The sequence below is a fragment of the Anabrus simplex genome, chromosome 1 (assembly GCF_040414725.1).
Source record: "Anabrus simplex isolate iqAnaSimp1 chromosome 1, ASM4041472v1, whole genome shotgun sequence".
Classification (NCBI taxonomy): domain Eukaryota; kingdom Metazoa; phylum Arthropoda; class Insecta; order Orthoptera; family Tettigoniidae; genus Anabrus; species Anabrus simplex.
Window position 1 is genome coordinate 326,556,737 of NC_090265.1, and position 23,440 is coordinate 326,580,176.

The 23,440-nt window shown below is 43.2% G+C and overlaps 1 protein-coding gene and 1 non-coding gene across 2 annotated transcripts in view; both read right to left on the bottom strand.

Annotated features, from left to right (window-relative positions):
* The window catches only part of LOC136865752 (alpha-crystallin A chain), a 47,171-nt gene extending 33,934 nt beyond the window's left edge, over window positions 1-13,237 (bottom strand). The window contains exon 1 of the mRNA XM_068226312.1: window positions 13,181-13,237. The gene's annotated coding sequence lies outside the window, so the exon portion shown is untranslated. The remainder of the gene's footprint in view (window positions 1-13,180) is intronic.
* On the bottom strand, window positions 12,055-12,209 carry LOC136858915 (5.8S ribosomal RNA). Its single transcript, XR_010858695.1, has one exon. It is a non-coding gene; the product is annotated as a 5.8S ribosomal RNA (ribosomal RNA).
* Window positions 13,238-23,440: the final 10,203 nt, after the last annotated feature.

Here is a 23,440-nt window from a genome sequence, read left to right on the forward strand (position 1 = left end):
AATATGACCAAAAATTGTTGATAAAAACGTGAAAGTTAAAGTGTTGTATCAAATTGACAATGACGCAGCATGGTCAAAATCCGAAGGTGATAGGATGAAAATGGCAGGCCAGGAAATTTGTTACGGTGATGGAGATGCTCGGAGAAAGTAAGGGGGTTGGCGGCCGTGGCATAACTAGGAACTGTCCCGGGGTTCGCCTTACTGCAGGAGAATGGAAAACCACGGAAAACTTCTCAGGACAGTCGACGGTGGGGACCAGCCCCTCTCTTTCTCCCGAATACAGAGGCGGAGAGCCACGGCAAAGCCGTGGCCACCCTCTGCTTGGTTGATCGGTCGGAGTGCGGAGCTGTCGGACCACGACCAACCGTGGCCACTAGTAGGCCGAAAATTACTCTGCAACTGCCGACGATCGTAAAACCCGTGATTTTATTGAATAGAAAATACGAGCCAAAAAGACGAAAGTCCGCGATATTTTATTGTGGTTATTTAGAAGTTTTGGAAGTCAACTTCGGGTAATTTAAATTGGCGAAGCTACAGAGAAGAGCACTCACGGTTTAGTAACATGAGCGACCGCTAGGTGGCGCACGCCAGTTCACTGTCGCACTAGCAGCGCTGAGAGGGAGCGCCGAGAGGAACGACAATGCTGCCAACTGTTGCATTTTAGAACCTCTGAAGGACTTTTTTTTCTTGCCGTGCGGACAGTATGCGCCGCGGCCATAGTTAAGAGCCTCTCGAAGGGAGTGTGGCTCCCTTGGGAGCCACTGTTCTCATGACAGAGATTGGCCTCGAGGTGCAAAAATACCTTAAAGCTAATGCAATGGTTGGTAACAAATTCTCGGCCTCATCCTAGGTGTCAGTGACGTCATCCTCTTACTTACCGGTACGTGAACCAATCACCGTTATAAGCAATGGAGTATGGCGTCTAAAACAATATTTCTTATTATAAAAGTAAATATACTTCTAGGGGCGGGCGGGTTGGTCTCTGGCAAGCGTATTGAACACATCTCTCTTCCTCGATCATTATAAGGTAAAATTGGAAGCATTTCAAGTAACATTCTATGTAATAATCGTTGAGTTCCCCTCTCTGTATTTTTACCTTTAAATTTTCCACGAAATGCCAGTCATTGAATATAGGTAGTCTGCGGTGCGGAACTTTTAGGGATACTTCGGTTCTCTAGTGTTGAATCGGTTGACCTCGGTTATATTCGAGATTCGTATGGGCAACCTCTGACACAGAAAATATGAGTCGATTATGCATCGCCGTGAGACATCTCGCGGTATAATTGCAACACTAGAAACTGTTGTTATTTACATAGCAAAGTCAACGTATATGTTGCTTGAACATGAGTGAGGAAAATCAAAGTACATCACAGGAACAACCTAGAACTCCTACAGGGAAACGTCGATTTAGAAAATTAATATCTCATCGATCATACTATCGATTCAATTCCGATTTCATTTCCATTCAGTTGGCAGTACTACCGCAACGGTTGTAGTTCCCTCCATTCTCCTCACCACCTCGTAAAACGAATGGTCAATAAAAGATTCGCAGATAGTTGGTATAAATTATCTTTGATGATGAAGCTATAGTTTCTTAAGAGTGAAATACAGGCCTAAGGCTTGGAGGCAGATATCCCTCCCTAACCAATTAAAACGAATATTAACTACGTGTGTGTTTTTTATATTTCATTCATTTTTAAAATACTTGTTTTACCGTGTTCTATATATATTGAATTTCATCAGTATGTCAGTAATAAAGTTCCAACACGATCATGTTCGGGACCAGCCGCTGACCAATCCCAAACCGGGGGCATGCGCACAGGGCGCACAGGGCGATGCATGAATCCGCCGGTGACTGTCAGAAACTCGTGTGTTGGAACCACCGCCGTCTAAGCACCGCCGTCCCGGTGGTTGGAACGAACCTAAATAATCACCGCGGCGACATTTGAGCGGTCTGTCAAGACCAGATCACTTAAGTCTTCCAACTCCTACTCGGAGCAAGTCCGACTACGAGATGTCGTAGTTGGTCTTGCTCAGAGATGTTCTTTGGTGATAAGTGATAAGCAATAGTCTTCAGAAATAGTGCCTACGCGTGGTATACAAATACTTAGTCCATTTCAAGTGGCCTGCGCTACGTAATACATTTTTGAAATAATGCATGTTCTCGTCATTAATGAAGTTCCTACAAAGGAGAATGTTATTTTCTTCTGATAAATACTCATATTGGCCATGCTAATAGGTAAATTATGTCCCGAGTTCGGGGCCCTTCTATTCCGAACTTGTCCTGGTTTTAGATTTTCGGATTTTGGCAAGCCCATTGAACTCTCAGAAGATTGCATAATCTCTCAATTACTATTGGAGATCGTGTTTATATTAATTCAAGTGATCCAACTAACCGAAATAAAATTCATTGTCGACTATACAACTTTTTTTTTCTATTTGCTTTACGTCGCACCGACGCAGATAGGTCTTCCGGTGACGATGGGACAGCAAAAGGCTAGGAGTGGGAAGGAAGCGGCCGTGACCTTCATTAAAGTACAAACCCAGCATTTTCCTGGTGTGAAAACGGGGAAACCACGGAAAACCAACTACAGGGCAGTCGACAATGGGGTTCAACCCACTATCACCCGACTAAAGAACAAGCGGTGACGTATGTGTATTATAGTCTGTCTGCCATGCGCTGAAATATGCCTACCACATTAGCAGACTTACGACGATTTGCACCGACATGTAAATAATTTTAACTCATTTAATTTAACGTACCAAATATCACAAACTGTAAGCCGACATATTTTTGCAAATTCTACCATATTCCTGAATACCAGTCAGTACCTTAGGCCTACCGGTAATCCACGATTTAATCTGCATGGAGTCAATACGGTACGGTATAGAAAAGAAGCAAGGTACAGTAACTGCTTGGAGATAATGGCAGAGTATGCAATTGATAGGCACACTGTTCGGATTTTTTTTCTTTACGTCGCACCGACACAGATAGGTCTTATGGCGACGATAGGATAGGAAAGGCCTAGAAAGTGGAAGAAAGCGGCCGTGGCCTTAATTAAGGTACAGCCCCGGCATTTGCCTGGTGTGAAAATGGGAAACTACGGAAAACCATCTTCAGGGCTGCCGACAGTGGGGCTCGAACCCACTATCTCCCGATTACTGGATACTGGCCGCACTTAAGCGACTACAGCTATCAAGCTCGGTGTTCGGAAAAATTAATATTCGAAGTAATTATAAATGAATCCTTCTATCCACGAGCCCAAGATCTACATTTCAAATCAGAAATAAATGGACCGCAATGGAGTTTTCCCTTTTAACATGGCAGACATCTTATGACCTTGAATTGTCAAGGGCATTATGAAATCGACTGCGTACTCGCTGGCTTCACACTTTGGGGTGTGAAATATATGTTACCGTAGCATTTAAATCAAACCAGTCTATGGACTGATGACTCGAACAACAACAGCAACAACTTTTTCTTTCATCCCCAACTAGCTTTATACGTCGCAAACAAGCCAACAGCCATTCATTGTTTGGTCCTTGTAAGCACAGAACGCAAGGCAACCTGATGGCCGAACGCGTCGCAGACAGGTAATTTTGAAACATGCACCAAAGAATATAAAAACATTCACACAGCAGTCAATACATAAGTGTTGAGCAAAATCGCCTATTTCACATACATGTTTGATTCCAGACGTTTTATCACAAGTATAACAGCAAGAAAAAACAAAACTCACGTTTCCTTAAGGTCCTTGTGCTTACAGGTTTAGACTCCAGGGTTAAATGCTCATCGCATCAACCAGGGGGATGTATTATAGTTATATAGCAGCGAATGATCTCGATTATTCTCGATACGATATGTTCACGCCGAGGTCTCGATTACTCTCAGTATTCGTTGCCGATGTGCGTTACAGTACCTGTTGTCAAGCCATTGTGCATTCGATTGATAAATTAGCTTACATTCGAGAGGTCGATTCTAAGCACTGGCTGTTCGAGAAGTTGTTACGCCCTTCACGCCTCCCCCCCCCCCCCCCCACACACACACACTCTTTGCTTATCATCAACCAACCAATCGTCTACACATTGACCCGACCAAATTCTCCATCGAAACGCATTGCGTATTATCTGATGCCATTAACGTTACTTCATTTGTGCCAATAACTTACTACCTATGATAATACAGTTGATAGTAATTTTCCCCCAATAACCGGGGATGGTAGAATACGTCCATGGTATCCCCTGCCTGTCGTAGGAGGTGACTCAAAGGGACCAGGGTTCTCAACTTGGAGCGAGCGTTGGCGACCTCGTTTCTCCTAGTTCCTTCCCCTCTATAAAATAAAATCAACAATTCCAGAGGTATGAGACAGAGGGGACGCGCCACCGACTTCGACGAGTCCATTATCATTTCTTGGAAGCGCAATCAATCAATTGTAATATTATTACAATTAGAATGATAAAATTAATGAAAAAATTAATTGCCTCACGCTTGGACGTCAATTGTAGCATTAAGAAAAACGACATTGATCAAAATATTAATTTTTGTAGCATAATTGAATCTACATACCGTAAATACATACATTAATAAATTGCGATACTGATGATAATAATAATAATTTGCCGAAAATGCAGGTAAAAGGGAGCCAGAGGTCACCATAGTATCCTTTAATTTAGAATATTAATAACAAGAGCCCGCCCCGGTGGTGTAGTGGTTAGTGTGATCAGCTGCCATCCCTCGGAGGCCCGAGTTCGATTCCCGGCTCTGCCGCGAAATTTGAAAAGTGGTACGAGAGTTGGAACGGAGTACACTCAGCCTCGGGAGGTCAACTGAGTAGAGAAGGCTTCGATTCCCTCCTCAGCCATCCTCCAAGTGGTTTTCCGCGGTTTCCCACTTCTCCTCCAGGCAAATGCCGGGATGGTACCTAACTTAAGGCCACGGCCGCTTCCTTCTCTCCTCCTTGTCTATCCCTTCTAATCGTTATATCTCCACACAAGGCCCCTGTTCAGCAAAGCAGGTAAAACGGCCTGGACGAGGTACTGGTCCTCCTCCCCCATTTGTATACTCCCACCCAAAGTCTCATGCTCCAGGACACTGCACTTGAGGTGGTAGACGTGGGATTCCTCGCTTAATCCGAGGGAAAAACCAACCGTGGAGGGTAAACGGATTAAGAAAGAAAGAATAACAATAGCAAGGAGAAGAAGAAGAAATGGTGGAGCATAAAAGATTCCGCTCAGGTAGTGTTCATAGAACTGCAAAACTGGTACTCTGCTGATTGGGTCTTACCTAACCCTCTAAAAACGAATAAACAAGTAGGAACCTCATCTACATTCTCCAATAACTTCTCCACAAATTGAAATAAGCTATCTATATTCTTACCTAACCATAATATGTATGTTAGCACTTCATCAACACACAATATCAATAACATAGCAACACACTCAATAAGCATGTACAACTGCTGGAAGACTTCCTATATATATTCAATAATCCTAAAACAAAACAGTACCGGTAGTTAGAAAAGACAGTGAAGACTGTACTACCATTTGTAGTGAGCCCGATGACCAGTACAGTAGTTACAAAATATGGATGTAGATATTAGCCCTTCACTGTGTCTGTGTATCAACACAAATTACCGGCTCTCACCATCAACACATGGGATATCATATTGATTCTGTGTCTCTTTGAGCACTGACACTAACATTTGATTTTAGAGACACTTTTGTTTGCTGTTGGTCCATGCCTTGAAACCGGGTCATAGATTACCAAAAGTTGCCATGAGATATAGAAAACCAACTACATGTACGAGATCAGTACTTCAGCACAAGAATTGTATAAGTATTAACAAGAAAACAATCAACCGTACACTCGTTAATGTTCACAGTAATGGTCCTCAGTAAATCGTACTCTTGGCATTTTCTTCGGGGGGGGGGGGGGGGGGGGGCGAAGCCTGCTCCCCCCCCCCCCCCCCGCGTGATTATTGTCACCAATCTACATTGCCTCCGACATGCTATTAATTTCTAAGGAGAAAAGAGGTAGCAGGGAGGAGTAGGAAATGGCACTACAGGAGTACCTGCCTGTTTGCACGTCAGACGCGTTACCAGGCAAGGTTTGTGTTGGGATAGTGTTGAGGCATGGTATTAAGGGGCAGGGAAAACCACATAGGCGGAAAAAGAGCCTGACAAATTTGGATAGCGCATGCAAGGATGTGGTTTCTGGATAGGTCAAGGTGATAATGTTAGTTGAGAAAAGGTATCATGCACAAGGCAAGCGCCATATTCTCGCCAGTCAAGTTATCAGGGGATAAGTCCGTCTGTGCACTGCCGTGACTATACAGCGCGGGCCTTGCCGGTTGCGGAGACATGCGCCAATAGCCACTAAGGCCTGCCGCACCGTTCCATCACCATTTTTTTTTTCTACTTGCTTTACGTCGCACCGACACACATAGGTCTTATGGCGACGATGGTACAGGAGAGGGCTAAGAGTGGGAAGGAAGCGTCCGTGGCCTTAATTAAGGTACAGTCCCAGCATTTGCCTGGTGTGAAAATGGGAAATCACGGAAAACCATCTTGAGGGCTGCCGACAGTGGGGTTCGAACCCACTATCTCACGAATACTGGATACTGGCCGCACTTAAGCGACTGCAGCTATCAAGCTCGGTGTTCCATCACCTTGGGGTCCCTCGTGCCTAGTTTCCGATCCCGGAGAATGAGGCGAAGGTCACCAAGACCGGGGCCTCCTAGATAGGGGTGAGACACGACGCCGGCCCTCCTTCTCTGCCCGCGCCATAATCCGGAAAACAGGACAACTGCGATGAGAGGCTGGGTGCCGCCCCGCGTAGTTGGCGCACACCGGTGCCTCCGTAATTGCCGCGCAGGCCGTGTAGTGGTGATCACCCCCACAACGGTTGCACCTGATTAGGAGTCCACACCTATCCTGTCGTTGGCCCCACCTCAATCATTACCATGGTAACACGTGGCTATCTCCCGACCACGCCCGCCGAGGACTGGACTCTCCATGTTATTCACTAAAGTTTCCCTTGGAGATTTTCCAAACCTGGAAACAGCTGTGTGTTTCCCAACTGTCTGTACAAACTAAATTACGAATATCTAACATGGGAGAGCTTCCAGCTTCAAATACACTTACAGGAATACACCAATGAATAAATACAGTGCGGGAGTGTGATATATATATACCATCACACAATCAACCTTTATTCTGCCATTTTGCAATAGACATTGTCTCGTTGTGTACAGATCAATGGTAACGGATATATATACCGGTACATTACAATTTTAGTACATAATATTTAAAGGGTTCCGCAATTAAATACCGACTGCATCCATTGCAAAGAGCTCCTTTGTTGAATAAAAAGGATATTGCAACAGCCAATGCTTCAGTCCAGTTTTAAATATATTATTAGGAAGAACCTGCACCCTAGTTGGTAATCTGTTGAAGAGTTCCAACGGACAAATTAGATGACCTTCTTTTGTTTATAAGCGATATGTTTTACTTTGCAAAATGCATTAAAATGTATAGATTAACTACGGCCATAGAATTATCAATGAACAAGGGTTTCCAGTGTGTACCTGGTGGAGACTTGGATATCAGACGAAGAGCTTTCTTTTGGATTACGAGAAGCTCTGATATTCTACTCCCACTGAAGTTTCTCCACAGTATAATTCAACATTGGACAATGCTATGAACAAATGTAAAGAATAAATTTAACACGAACTTTCTTGGGACATTATAAGCAAGGGCCCTTAATAAATTCAGTACGGTACCTTTGACACTTCCCATTTGATAAAAACAATATGTGCGTCCCAAGTCAGATTCGTATCCAAATACAGTCAGTGTTTGAGGTTTGTTGTAATTTAGTAAGGACTTGTTTGTTGTAAAACCATTCAGTTTCTGAATACGGAGGGTTGTCCCAGTTAAGCTTGGACGATTTTGACATACCTTTTGTCCTAGACGATTCCTTTTCTCCAGACCAGAATGTGCCCGATGTGATAGGCACGGACTATTGCCCTACACATCAATTTTCACTATAGAAGTCTTCAACAGAGTACAGGGAGAGTAATATTGTCCCATACCTCCTTGCACACTTTCCAAAGACCCTCAATAGTGGTGGGACGTCAAGAAGAAAGACCACTTTTCAGGAGACCAAAGTCACAATAATCCATCGGCGAGGCATCCGAAGAATTCACAGGGATGTCAATAAATTGTATTACATGGACACCCGTCTCTTCTTCATTTCCCTCGTAGTAGGTAACTGATGATCTGGCAGTATGACTTGATGGTTTATCCATGTGCATCCATGTGCATTTGAAGCATTCTCACCGTACAGCCGAGGGATATCTTCGTCAAAATAGCGATCCATGACATTCTTCTGGAAGTAGGTAGCATTGATCTTCACATTTATCGGCACTCTGAGGATTCTGAGTTTACCCCGGGCACAGTATCCTCTCACTACAGTGAACCCCATAGCAAACTTTTCTTTGTTTTCCTTGACGAAGATTGAGTGCCCGTTTTGGCCTTTTGGGTTTGTTGGTGTCATCCAAATAAACCAAAGCTTCATCCAAGGTAACAACTGACTGCCATTTATCACCTGCTAGGTAGTTTTCGTATAATGTTCAGGCATTAGTGAATCGTTCTTCAACGTGGCTTTCTTTCAAAGTACGTCCACGTGCCTTATGCCATTTCACCAGGTTCAGATCTTCTTTAATTATATGGTAGACTGTGCGTTTAGATGTACGTATATGGCCGCCAAGGTGAGTTGGTGAATTTTAGCTTAGGACAGCAGCTTTTAGCTTCTCAATGATGTCCGGAGTCCTGAATGGTCGAACTCTCTTCCGCGGCAGTTTTTTCGAAGTTGTTGTTTCTGGCGGGAACTATTCTGATGAAATTTTATCACATTGCCTACAGAGGACTTACTAGTGTTGAGACCTTTCATTTTACACTCTTGCACAATATTCGATAATGAGAAATTAGCGTCGGAAAGGCAAACAATGTAGCCTTATCATATATCTGCAATTCGGCAGGCCATGAGGCAACAATGGTACGATATGACTGTTCGCAGCACTTCTCTAAATCACGTTGACTAGACAGAACAAAAAACTACATGCAGCTGCTTCCAGGAACGACACGTGCGCTCAAGGTTGCGCCCCTTATTAACTGGGGCAACCCTCCGTATAGGGTATCCTTTTATAGCTGTCTAACTTCGTATATAGTCTGGTATCAGCGTTTGACATGAAAGCTGTATTGTCCGCACATAAGATCGAACTGGCTGTAGAGTTCAAATTGTAAACTAGATCATTTATCAGCACCAACAACAAAATCAGTCCTAACACTGAGCCTTGTGGGACAACAAGGTTAATGTAAAGATTAAATGGCCTCACGCCTTCAACTTCTACTATTTATTTACGACGACAGAGGTATGACATCAATATATCAAGCTGCGTGTATTTCACTCTGTAGGAATGCAATTTTTGCAATCAAATTTATATAGTACACACAGTCAAAAGCCTTGCTATCATCACATAACGTAATCTGAGCAGGTTTTCCCGGATTTTCAAGGTCCGAGGGGAAGATTGGGACACCGCCGCAACTGCGGTGCTCTTCGCGTTCTAAACCCTATCACCCTGCTACAGGATTCCAAGAAACTCGAACGCTCATGCAGAAAAGAAAACTCTTCCCCGATCTCCCGACGGCGTCTCCGGGTCCTTTTGGGTTACCCCGACGAGATACTCATTCGAGGGACCCGACTTGTTGAGGTTCAGCTGCCGGGTTCCGGAATAGGAACCGGATTCCCTTTCGCCCCATGGGGTCCTAACACTGTAGTCTCGGACCCCATCGACATCGGATTTCTCCTAGGGCTTAGGATCGACTGACTCGTGTGCAACGGCTGTTCACACGAAACCCTTCTCCACGTCAGTCCTCCAGGGCCTCGCTGGAGTATTTGCTACTACCACCAAGATCTGCACCGACGGCAGCTCCAAGCAGGCTCACGCCTAGACCCTTCTGCGCTCACCACCGCGACCCTCCTACTCGTCAGGGCTTCACGGGGCGGGCCGCCGAAGCGAAACCGCGCACCCCTCATTACCGAGCTGGCTGCAGAGTATAGGTAAGACGCTTCAGCGCCATCCATTTTCAGGGCTAGTTGCTTCGGCAGGTGAGTTGTTACACACTTCTTAGCGCATTCCGACTTCCATGGACACCGTCCTGCTGTCTTAAGCAACCAACGCCTTTCACGGTTTCCCATGAGCGTCTATTCGGGCGCCTTAACTCTGCGTTTGGTTCATTCCACAGCGCCAGTTCTGCTTACCAAAAGTGGCCTACTTGGCACTCCGATCCAAGAAATAAATCTCTCGCGGCTTCAAAAATCTTTTAAGCAAGCCGGAGATCTCACCCATTTAAAGTTTGAGAATAGGTTGAGGTCGTTTCGGCCCCAAGGCCTCTAATCATTCGCTTGACCGGATGAGACTCGTTCGAACACCAGCTATCCTGAGGAAAACTTCGGAGGGAACCAGCTACTAGATGGTTCGATTAGTCTTTCGCACCTATACCCAGCTCCGACGATCGATTTGCACGTCAGAATCGCTACGGACCTCTATCAGGGTTTACCCTGACTTCGTCCTGGCCAGGCAAAGTTCACCATCTTTCGAGTCCCAACGTGTACGCTCTGGGTGCGCCTCAACTCGCAATGAGAACGAGAATCCCCGGGAATGCGGAGCCGCACAGCAGTGCGGCCTATCTTCCCTCGGTCCGCACGAGGCTGGACCTTCACTTTCATTGCGCCTTTACATTTAGTGTCAACCCAATGACTCGCGCACATGTTAGACTCCTTGGTCCGTGTTTCAAGACGGGTCGTGAAATTACCCGAAACGTTTGCGCCGCTGACGGGAGTCTACAAGATTCTTCTGTCCGAGGCATCCCCAAACCAACAGCTGAGCGGGGCCGGAGCCGGGCCGGAGGTCCGTAGTCCATGCCACGCGCCCTCGATTGTAAGGGGCCGGACGCCTGCCCCGAAGGGCGGCGAATCAACTCCGCGCACACATACCGTCGAGCCGTCGGCCGGAACACCGGAGGTCTGTCCGACGAACACGCCTTGCGACGCGGACGAACAGGCTACACACCCAGGACTTAGACCGACACCCAACGGATCGCGACGTCCAACGAGGGGAGAAGTGCGGCCCACCGACCTCCCCACCACTACCCGGCCGAGTAGAAACCCGTTACCACCCTGACGCCGGATTGCTCCGTGCAGGGGGCGGACCCATCTAGCCAAAGCAGGGGAAGAGGCGTGGATAAGGCTTGAATCTCCCCGGTTGAGGTATTTTCGGGTTTTTCACGTATTCCCCCGAACGGTTTCATGTACTCTTGACCTCTCTCTTCAAAGTTCTTTTCGACTTTCCCTCACTGTACTTGTTCACTATCGGTCTCGTGGTCATATTTAGCCTTAGATGGAGTTTACCACCCACTTAGGGCTGCACTCTCAAGCAACCCGACTCTAAGGAGAGATCCTCCCGGAAGCCGCAGCGGTCTCTACGGGCCTGGCACCCTCTGCGGAGCGTGGCCCCATTCAAGGACTTGAACTCGCCGCAGGTTCCCGGGATAAATGGACCCTCCCAAACACCACATTTCTCAGCAGGGTGAACCTGCGAGATTTGGTGCTAGGTTCTTCCCTGTTCGCTCGCCGCTACTAAGGGAATCCTTGTTAGTTTCTTTTCCTCCGCTTAATAATGTGCTTAAATTAGTCTCGCCTGCTCTGAGGTCGTGTTTGGTTTGTGCGTGTCGCACAAAATGTTCGATCGCTGCACACACAGCACACACTTTCGAGCTTGGTCGCGGGGCAAGGGCGGCGAACCGGCGCCAGTAGACACAAAGACGCTGCGTGGACCAACCCTCACTTCTCACACACTCTCAGTGGTGGTGTCGACCGATCCAGCTCCACCAGGGTGAAGCTCTTTTCAGGAGACGCGGCGGCGGCCGTGGCCGAACGAACCGTGACGCTTCCCCAACCCCTTCGAACGCAATGTCGCGTTCAGTTTTAGCAACCGACCCTCAGCCAGGCGTGGTCCGGGAACGGAATCCATGGACCGCAATGTGCGTTTGAAATGTCGATGTTCATGTATCCTGCAGTTCACATGTCGACGCGCAACTTGCTGCGTTCTTCATCGACCCACGAGCCGAGTGATCCACCGTTCAGGGTTTGTTTTTTTCATTTTTCGATCGTTCTCTCCACGGTTAGCGGGGGAGAAGTAATCATTTTCATGGGTTTCTCGTCACAGAGCTAAGAAGTGTTTCGAGCATGGGCGTTGCGTTCATTTAAAACCTGCCCGCCGGGCCGAAGCCGCGAAGGGTCCCCTCGTGTTATCCCCGCTCTACTGAGCGAGGGAGGTAAGCACCAAGCTTGTTATTTACTAAAGCAAAGAAAGTGTGTTCAAGCAGGGAGTCAATTGCTCAATTTACCCAATCGAAATCCACACTGTTCAATACACTGAAGATTATTAGTTTCAAAAGAACCGAGCAAGTTGACTGTGTGCTTAGGGGCGCGCAACTGTGAGCTTGCAGTCAGGAGATAACCCCACTGTCGGCAGCCCTGTAGATGGTTTCTTCGTGGTTCTTCCTTTTCACACCAGACAAATGCTGGGGCTCTACCTTAGTTAACGCTACGGCCGCTTCTTTCCTACTCTTAACCCTTTCCTATCCCATCGTCGCCATAAGACCTATCTGTGTCGGTGCGACGTAAAGCAAATTGTTGTAGTTTAAAAATGTCTACCAATTGCTCTACCATAATACATTCTAGATTCTTTACAAATACTGGGACAACTGAAACTCGCCGGTAATTACTTAGCCCATTATGTTTGTCCTTTTTAAATAGTGGGATTACCCTTGAATACTTTTGCCTTTCCGAAAATATTCCTGTTTCCAAACTGCCATTAATACAGATAGTAGAAGGTTTAAGAATATGATCTATTATTGATTTCGCAAAATTATTCGATACGCCATTATATGTATTGGCTGTGTGATGCTTTAAGTTTCTTCACCACACTTTTAACTTCACTGCAATTTCTCCACAGCATAATTCCATATTGGACAATGTTATGAACAAATGCAAAGAATACATTTAACACGAACTTCTTGGGACTTTATAAGTAAGGGCCCTTAATAAATACAGTACCTTTGACAATTTCCATGTGATAAAAGCTATATGTGCATCCCAACTCAAATCAGCATCCATCCAGTTATTCTTCCACCTGAAATCAAATTTTGGAACTGCATGGGTTTGGGCAATCAAGTCCATTAAATCAGGGGAGGAAGGAAATAATGCATTCATAGAAGCGAAACAAATACAACTATACACATGCCAAAGCTGTAGCACCCTTGAGCCAACCGATACGGTAAAGTAGTAGTAGTCGTAGTTGAAGTAGTAATAGGGGGAGGAGGAGGAGGAGGAGGAGGAGGAGAGCGCACAATCCAAGTTCACAAAACTAGCTGTAGTACCCGGCGTTGCCCGAATAGTTTTTGAAAGTTTACCTTTAAGATTTGTATTATCAGTTAGTTATGTGTGAAGTGAATTTTTATAGAACTCGTTTTTGAGATATTGGTGTTACGATCTATTATGTAGTTTTAGAGTTATTTATATGTTTTGATTTCAAGTTTTAGATTATTTAATTTTCAAGTAAAATTTTGTCCTAGTGGAAGCTTGAATTTACTGGGAATTACTTGATCCTTTAAGCAAACGATAACTATATACGTTTACCATTCGCGCTATACATATGATGTAACTAACATGATTTCAACTGTCATTGAGACTGTTACCAGTCAGACTTGTGACCCCAAAATAAGTGGATTCAACACTAACCTCGGTCATTTTATACAATTTACTTTTAAGCCCCTCTCAAGGGAGACTGAATGTAGACTTAAACGGTATCCAGAGCGTCACAATTCATTTCAGCGACACATAAATAACGGATTCGTCATTAATATCGGTTATTTTCAATTATTTTGACATATCACCCACTCCCATTCGCCACCCCCAGCGGGTTTGGGATGTTTCATCTCCATAGTATTTTTTCCCCAGATGGTAAGTCATATGTGTACCAATTTTCGTTAGAGCTATTCTGGAAGATACCCACATACATCCATAATCTCGGTCATTTTTACATTCATTTCCGCCCCTTCTCAACTTCCATAATTGCAGATGAAGTATGACTTAACCATCTAGAGTGTCACAGTTCAACTCAGCGACCTTGTAAACAATGTATTCGACATTAATATAAGTCATTTTCGTTTATTTATTAATTTCATTCCCTCCCCTAGAAGTTCTAAGGGTGTTTTACCCCAACAGTATTTTTTTTCAGATAGTAAGTCATACGTATTCCAATTTTGTATGAGGGCTATGCTGGAAAAAACACACATTCATCAGTAATTTCGGTCATTTTCGACAATTTACTTTCCACCCCATTCTCATCTCCAAGCCGATGGGGGCTGAATGTGGACTTTACGACATTCGGGGTGTCATTATTCACCTCAGCGACCCCGAAAACTGTGGACAGTACAGTAACATTTGTAGCTGTTTATTATTTATATACTTCACGCCTCTTTGTGTGATTTTTAAAATTTACTCCAGCCCCTAGGGGTGCTAGGGCTATCTTACCCCATAATAATTTCTTATAGATTGTAAGTCATATGTGTACCATGTTTTGTTGAGAGATATGCTAGAACATACGCATAAACTCTGTCAATTTTGACATTTCCTTTACTTCACCCCTGTTCTCACCCCGCTGCCGATTGGGACTGAACATTGTCCTAAACGGCATCCAGAGTGTCACAGATCATTTCAGCTACCCTGAAAACAATGCATTCGACACAAATATCGGCCATTTTCGATCATTTTTCATTTCATCCCTACTCTAGAGGGACAGGGGTTACCCCCAAGGTAATTTTTTTCCAGATAGTATGTCACACGTGTATCAGCTTTGGTTGGGGGCTATGTTTGAACATACATACATACATACATACATACATACATACATACATACATACATACATACATACATACATACATACATACATACATACATACATACATACATACATACATACATACATACATACATACATACATACATACACACATACGTCCATTATCTCGATCATTCTGGAAATTTTGTTTTGCACCCTTTCTCACACACTATATAAAAGGAGGTTGAACTTGGACTTCACTATTCATCTCAGCGACCCCAAAAGGAAAGGATTCGACACTGTCTTCGATTAACTTTAGAACGCACCCCTTCCCAACCCCATCCCAAGAGGGGCTAGGTTTGCTATATCTCCACGTAGTTTGTCTTCTGATAGTAAGCCATAAGTGTACCAAGATTCGTTGAAATTAATTCTGTAGACCCGAAAAATATGGATTCAACACTAATATCGGTCGGGTCTTCTAATTAATTTGCTTCGAACTCTGAACTGGGAGGATATATCTAAGTACAGCATTGCCAGGCGCATTTAATGGTGTTTTAATCCCCCCCCCCCTCCCAGTGCACCTTGGTGGGGCGGATGGTTGGAGCGCTTGATACGCCTTCTCAAACATTTATTGAAGAGGATGTTGGGTAGGTCATGTCTTACTTACGAGGAGTTGATGACTACACTATGTGACTGTGAGAGTTTGATGAATTCTCGACCTTTGCCTTATATCATGGAAGAAGGTTTTGAACACGAAATGACGATCTCCATTGGACGTGATATCACTTCAAAACCCTATTTAAAAACTTTTTACAACATCATACGGCACTCGCAAGACTTCAAAAATTTGTCCAAGTGAAACATAAAAACAAATGACCCTTTTTCCTCGTATTCTGACATTTACAAAAACCGCACAGGGGCGACCAACTGCGTCGTATATACCCCATAAAATAAACTACGAGTTAGACATCATGAAACAAGATATAGTAGGTGGGAAGATGGTAAGTCACATACCTAAGTCACGCCAGCATTCATCTTAGGGCTCACATGTGACCCTGGCATTTTTATTTAGCCATTTTTACATTTCTGGCTGTACAGAACATTTTTTCTTCCAGTTTCCTGGAAATAAAGCATTAAAAAAGGAAATGCCCTTCACTTGTTATTGTTGATCGCACACGACGGACTGTAATTATTTCAACTCAATTGTGTCAATTGGACACCACAATTATTTTACATAGAGGGTCAGAATACTGGTGCGAGCCTTTGACGTAACTGCCTGATGGGCATCCTTACTAGAAACCATTGTCTCAATCATTAATTTAAGAAAGGAAAGTCTGGAAATCCTTAAATTCGGCTTCCATGTGAGACTGCGTGTACCATCATAGTGATTCTTTATGGTCCAGCCCTCCTAACACGAACTCTGGACTCTGGGTATAATTAAGGCAGTCCAATCGGTGTGTGCCACACAGTGGTTATACGGCATGGACCCTTAATTGAATCGATGTGACCTGCGACTTTGTCATGGACCAACATCTAAACTTCTAAGTTACTTTAAAGTCATTGTGGATGATGACCGCAAGGAAAATGATGCTACAGTGGCATACGCCCTAATCTAAGTCACTGAGGTTGATGACCCCCTGACCATTCCAAGTTTCTCAGCTGAAGGCTAAACACAATTAAGTTACATCAGTTGATGACCAAAGTTTCCCCTTTACTAACCCCAGCACTTTTACTGCTCAATCAATCAAAGTCAAATAATGCAACACCAACAATTCTCACAATACTTTGTGGCAGTAAAATCCATTACCTTCGGATATGTCCCCTTAATTGTTACGTTAACATTTACACATACCCCAGGAAATAAACTACGATTTCCAGAATGCATCTTCAAGTTATTCACTTGATTTTAAAGTTATTTCAAAATACTGTTTTCACTGTATTTAATCATTAAATAAATTTAAATGATTTAATGAAATCTTAAAGAACAACAAATTTTATTTCCACAGACGAATGGTTTCTTCACAAATTCCTACACAATGTGACGTAATTTTTTTAAAATCATATGATGTTTATCTGTTGATTCCGATAGCTGGTAAAGAACTATTACATCATTCATGTCCAGTTTTATATCTTGTTTCGTGACCTCACACTTTAAATCTAATCTAACCCTAGCCATTATTAACACTTGGATATCCCTAGTAATTACGTACAAACCAAAAGCAACTCGCCGTATAATTACGATGTCATATCTCGTCATAACATTTTATAAAGTTTGCGCACCCCTCACAGACAAAACAATCACCACCACCACCGTTCTATATTTTGGACATCCCTGAATTTGGCTAACCTTGCTCATTATACTCTAAGTTCGTGGTCTCAAATGTACATTACGTTCTCAATTAAACAAATTCACATTATCCAACTACTCGCACGTTATTCCCGGATGGAAATTTCAACTAGATTCCGTAATTATTTATCTCCGTCGCCACGAATGAAATCTCAATCCTACACGTAAACCACTACATGTTCCGTTATATAACTGTCCCCCCCTTCGATCAGCTGTCGGTTTCTGATACAAACGACCCTTATCCGCCTGTCACTCTCGATATGAAACATTTGTTCATCATGTCTGACTGACCTCAAAGAATGAAACATTTAACTTCGCAAAAGACTAATTACCAAATACGATATATTCTGACCAACCAAATATGCACATAGATTTACTTTTACAAGTCCCAAAATAATTGTACACATCGCAAATTAATACCGGTGCGGATTCTCGTATTCTGCTTTCCATTCCTAGCAATATAAAATCTTCCTCGGGCTTCCACAAGTCCCGGCTTCATTGACAGGTCTCCAACACCTGAGAGGAAGAAAAGGGTCATCTGTTTTATTTTCTGCTTGGATAAATTTTTAAAGTATTGCGAGTGCCGTGTAATGTTGTAAAAAGTTATTAATGATGGTTTCGAAGTGATATCACGTCCAAAGTAGATCGTCAGCTCCGTGAATTTATTGCCTATATTTTGTGATGCCAAATTAAGATGTTTATCGGATGTAAAATTTTCAGTTGACATTTTATGGAATTGGTGCGAAAGGGATCCGTGGTTGCCCATTTTCAATCGGGTGGAAGCGCTGTGTGTGGTGTTGAGTAATGCAGATCGGTGAATTTGTCACGAAGTGTAACGTATTCTATGTCCGTCAAACCGTGTCTGAGTGACAATAATAACAGTAAATTTGTCAGTCATTTTCGTGAAAATCCAGTTTTAAAATACGAGATCATTTTATGCGAAGTTGTTCATTATTAAAGTATTGTGCGTTATTAGGCGTCGTGGATTCTAGTAAGGATTTTTATTCCAGTTCTTTTGTCAGTGAAAGTCGTTGAGATTGAGAACAGAGATCAGATTTGTCGTGTGAGTTGAGATAGGATTTGCGAATCAGGTGATTGGAAGCCTGTAGATGAAGCCGGGACTTTAGGGAGCCCGAGGAAGAATTTATAACGTTTGGGAAGGAAAGTAGTGTACGAGAATCCGCGCCGGTATTAATTTGCGACGTGTACATTTATTGTGGGACATTTAAAAGTAAATCTATGTGCATATTGGTTTGGTCAGAATATCGTATTTTGTTCTATTTTGCGAAGTCAAAGGTGTTCATTCTTTGAAGCCAGTCATGTATGACGATGACATGTGTGTCATGTTGAAACTGACGGACAGAGGAGGGTCGTCTGTTTCAATACCGCCAGCTGATCGATAGGGGACAGTTTTTGTATAACGGAAGGTGTGTAATGAGTTACGTATTGAAACGAAATTGCATTTTTGGCAACGGGGATCATTAACTACCGGATCTAGTTGAAATTTTCATCCGGGAATAACGTGTAAGTTATTATATACTGTGAATTTGTTTAATTGAGATTGTAATGTATATATGAAACCCTAAAGTTAGAGTATAGTGAGCGAGGTTAGCCACTTTCAGGATTGTCCAAACTATAGAGTTGTGGTAGTGATGATTGTTTTGTTTGTGAGGGTGCACAAACTTTATGAAATTTCATGACAAGACATGACATTGTAATCGGCTTGCATTATACGGCGAGTTACTTTTGGTTTGTACTAGGTTATTAGGGTTATCCAAGTATTAATAATGGCTAGGGTTAGATTAGATTTAAAGTGTGATGTCATGAAACAAGATATAATACTGGAAATGAATGATGTAAAAAATGTTTCCAGCTACAAAATAACAATAGATGATAAACATTAAATATGAATTGAATATAACTGCGTCAAACTTTGAGTAGGGACTTGTGAAAGAAACCATTCGTCCGTGGAGATAGGATTTGTTGTTCATTAAGATTTCATTAATCATTTAATTTATTTAATTATTAAATTCAGTGGAACCGTATTTGTGAAATAACTTTAAAGCAAGCGAATAACTTGGAGATGCATTCTGGAAATCGTAGTTTGTTTTCTGGGGAATGTGTAAATGTTAACGTAACAATTAAGGGGACATATCCGAAGGTAATGGATTTTACTGCCACAAAGTATTGTGAGCATTGTTGGTGTTGCATTATTTGACTTTGATTGATTGAGCAGTAAAGGTGCTGGGGTTAGTAAAGGGGAAACTTTGGTCATCAACTGATGTAACTTAATTGTGTTTAGCCTTCAGCTGAGAAACTTGGAATGGTCAGGGGGTCATCAACCTCAGTGACTTAGATTAGGGCGTATGCCACTGTAGCATCATTTTCCTTGCGGTCATCATCCACAATGACTTTAAAGTAACTTAGAAGTTTAGATGTCGGTCCATGACAAAGTCGCAGGTCACATCGATTCAATTAAGGGTCCATGCCGTATAACCACTGTGTGGCACACACCGATTGGACTGCCTTAATTATACCCAGAGTCCAGAGTTCGTGTTAGGAGGGCTGGACCATAAAGAATCACTATGATGGTACACTCAGTCTCACATGGAAGCCGAATTTAAGGATTTCCAGACTTTCCTTCCTTAAATTAATAATTGAAACAATGGTTTCTAGTAAGGATGCCCATCAGGCATTTAAGTTAAAGGCTCAAACCAGCGTTCGGCCCCTCTGTGTTAAAAAAATTATTGTGGTGTTAAGCGGACAAGAGAGAGTCCGAATTATACATGGATTTCAAATTATTAGTTTCTTAGTCAATTTTTCCATAATGAAATACAAATATTTTATGAATAGACCTTGCATTTGAGTAGATAGATTAGGATTACTGAACCCTACCTTTACCTCAGCAAGTGACGAAGAACCCGATACGACCCAAGAGACAGATCTCATGAAATTTTGCTGATAGGTGGAAGGTAGGCATCCTTCAGAGTAGATCAAAGGGTTGAGTATGGCCTCAGCTAGTGTGTGGGCACTTTGTTTTACGTTTTCTAGGCTGTCTGTCTGTCAGTTCGACGTTCTGTTTTAATCTACCAATTGTACGTTGAAGTGACCTGTGACTGAGTTTCAATTTATTTTTCTCGGATAAACACCAAATATGTCTTCAGAGATCTGTCGAATGGACTGTTTTTCACCCTTAAAATCGGACTACCTTTGCCAGCTTTGAACCCCCAGTCTTGGGTTCCGGAGACCAACTCTCTACTACAGATCCACAGTAGGAGTACAAAACTAATAAAAACGATACCTAAACGATGTTCTAAATATAAAATATGTGAACAGTATCTTTTCAGTCGGTTTTTGTTTTCAGCATATAACCTAACAGACAGACGTAACTTATATCTCCCAGAGATTACGGTACAATTACTTTAATACAAAGACAATTTATTAAGGAGGGCTCCGAGTTCGATGCCCGGCCAAGCCGGGGATTTTAACCACGTTTAGTAAATTCCTCTAGCTCGGGGATGGGTGTTTGTGATCGTGTTGCGTAGCGAGCCGTGACACATTTATCAATTTTGCTACTGTTTCCGAAAATGTTTATTTGGATTCGGACCTGAGACTTAACTCGAGTTCAAAGAATTTGAAGTTTTACAGAAGACAGATTATTTAAGCTGCCAAGTGTAGACTACCAAACACAGTCGCAGTTCTTTAGACACATGAAGGAGCTTTAAATAAGAAGTCGTAGAGTTGAAGTTTCAAAGTAGATAGATTTATTCAAGATGTGAAGTAAAGTCCTCCAGCACACAGCTACAAGTACATAGCAGATGATATGGTAGTTCACACCCCCCCCCCCTCCTTGCTGACTGTGGCTGAACTTTTTCTTAAACGGCATCCAGGGTATCACAGATTACAATATCACAGTTCATCTCAACGACCCCGAAATCTATGGATTTGACACAAATATCGGTCGTTTTCGATTATGTTTACATTTCACCCCTACCCCATTGATCTATGGGTCTCTTATCCCCACAGTATATTTTCCAGATAGTAAAAATAAAACATAGTTTTATATTTTTTGTTCATAGCTACACTGGAACACACATGCATTCATAACTCGGTAATTTTGGGCGTTTTATTTTTTTCACCCTTTCTCTCCTCTATGCCAAAGTGGGCTGAACTTGGACTTTAAAAAATTCCGGAGTGTCACTATTCACCTCAGCAATCCCGACAACTGTGGAATCGACACAATTTTCGATTTTTATCTCACCCCTCCCCACCATCCCTAAGGGATAAAAAATTCATCTCTGCGACACCGAAAACTATCGATTCGACACTATTTTAGATTATTTTTATATCTCACTCCTACCTCGCCCCCTTCCTCAAAGGGGGATGAAATTTGACTTTTTAAAAAATCCGCAGTTTCACTATTAATTTCAGCGACCCCGAGAATTATGGATTCGACACTATTTTCGATAATTTTTATATCCCACTGCCCCCTCGTCCGCCACCCAAAAAGGGAGCTAAACTAGGACTTTAAAAAATCCGGAATTTAACTATTCATCTCAGGGACCCCGAACACTATGAATTCGAGACAATTATCGATTATTTTTATATCTCTTGCCCCGACGCCCCCCACCCCCAAAGGGGGCTAACTTGGACTTTGAAAAATTCCGAAGTGGCACTATTCACATCAGCACCCCGAAAACTGTGGATTCTACACTGTTTTCGATTATTTTTATACCTCATCCCCCCTCGCCCCCATCACAAAGGTGGCTGAACTTGGACTTCAAAAAACTCCGGATTGTCACCATTCATCTCAGCGACCCCAAAAACTATGGATTCGACACTATTGTCGATCATTTTTTATCTCACTCCCCCGCCGCCCCCGCCCCCACCCCCACCCCAAAGGTGGCTGAATTTGGACTTCAAGAAAACCCCGATTTTCATTATTCCTCTCAGCAACCCCAAAAAGTATGGCTTCAAACCCATATTCGATTATTTTTAAAACTCATACCTCCCTCGTCCCCCGCCGCAAAGGTGGCTGACCTTGGACTTCAAAAACTCTTGATTGTCAATATTTATCTCAGCGAAGCCAAAAACTGTGGATTCGACACTATTTTCGATTATTTTTATATTTCACTGCCCCTCGTCCCTCCCCTCGCCACTCTCCCTAAGGGGCTGAACTTAGCCATTAAAAATATATCTATTGTCAATATTCTTTTCAGTGACCCCGAAAACTATGAATTCGACACTATTTTCGATTTATTAACATTTCACCCCCCCCCCCTCGCCCCCACCCAAAAGTACTTGGACTCTTAAAATAATCCGGAGTGTCATTATTCATCCCAGCGACCCAGAAAAGTATGGACTCGACACTATTTGTGATAATTTTTATGTCACTCCCCCCTCAGCCCCCGCCGGAAAGGGGGCTGAACTTGGACTTTTAATCCGGAGTGTCACTATTCATCTTAGCGACCCCGAAAAGTATGGATTCGACACTGTTTTCGATAATTCGCCCCTGTCACGACCGCGTGTCGCGACGCGCCCTTTTCATGTCTCAGTGCCGAGCGAACGGACCCGAGTGAGTCTCGAATCCACGACCTCCGAGACTAGAGATAGTGAGTATTGATCTAGAGTTCATATGATCATGTAACAGTGGCAAGAAGTTACAGTACTTCGAATGTATGAGTGATAATTTTATTAAGTGAAAAATTCGAAGTATTCAAGGCATAAGATTTCAAATTTTTACATGAAGCAAGTTGGTGCAACGCGGAGCCAATGCTTGTGTAATAGTATGAAATAGCTAACAACACGGCGTCAGTGTAAAACAGAAGCGCAGTAGGAAGCTCTGAGGGTATTTCTAGAAGCTAGTGGAAGGAAATATCGCGTAGAGTTTGACGCAGTTTAAAGCCACTTATTCGCGTAGATTCTATGACACTCCCCCATCAGTTAGTGGGAGGAACACGTGAGCCAATCAAACTTGATCAAACAACAGATTTCTGGAAGAATAGAGGGGTAAATGGTTTAGAAGCCTCGGATTGGGATTTGAGAGACCGGCGAGAATCCATCGAACTACCGTGCAAGTAGTGTGTGTGGCAGTGCACCACAAAACGAGAGAATCTAGCCAGCAGT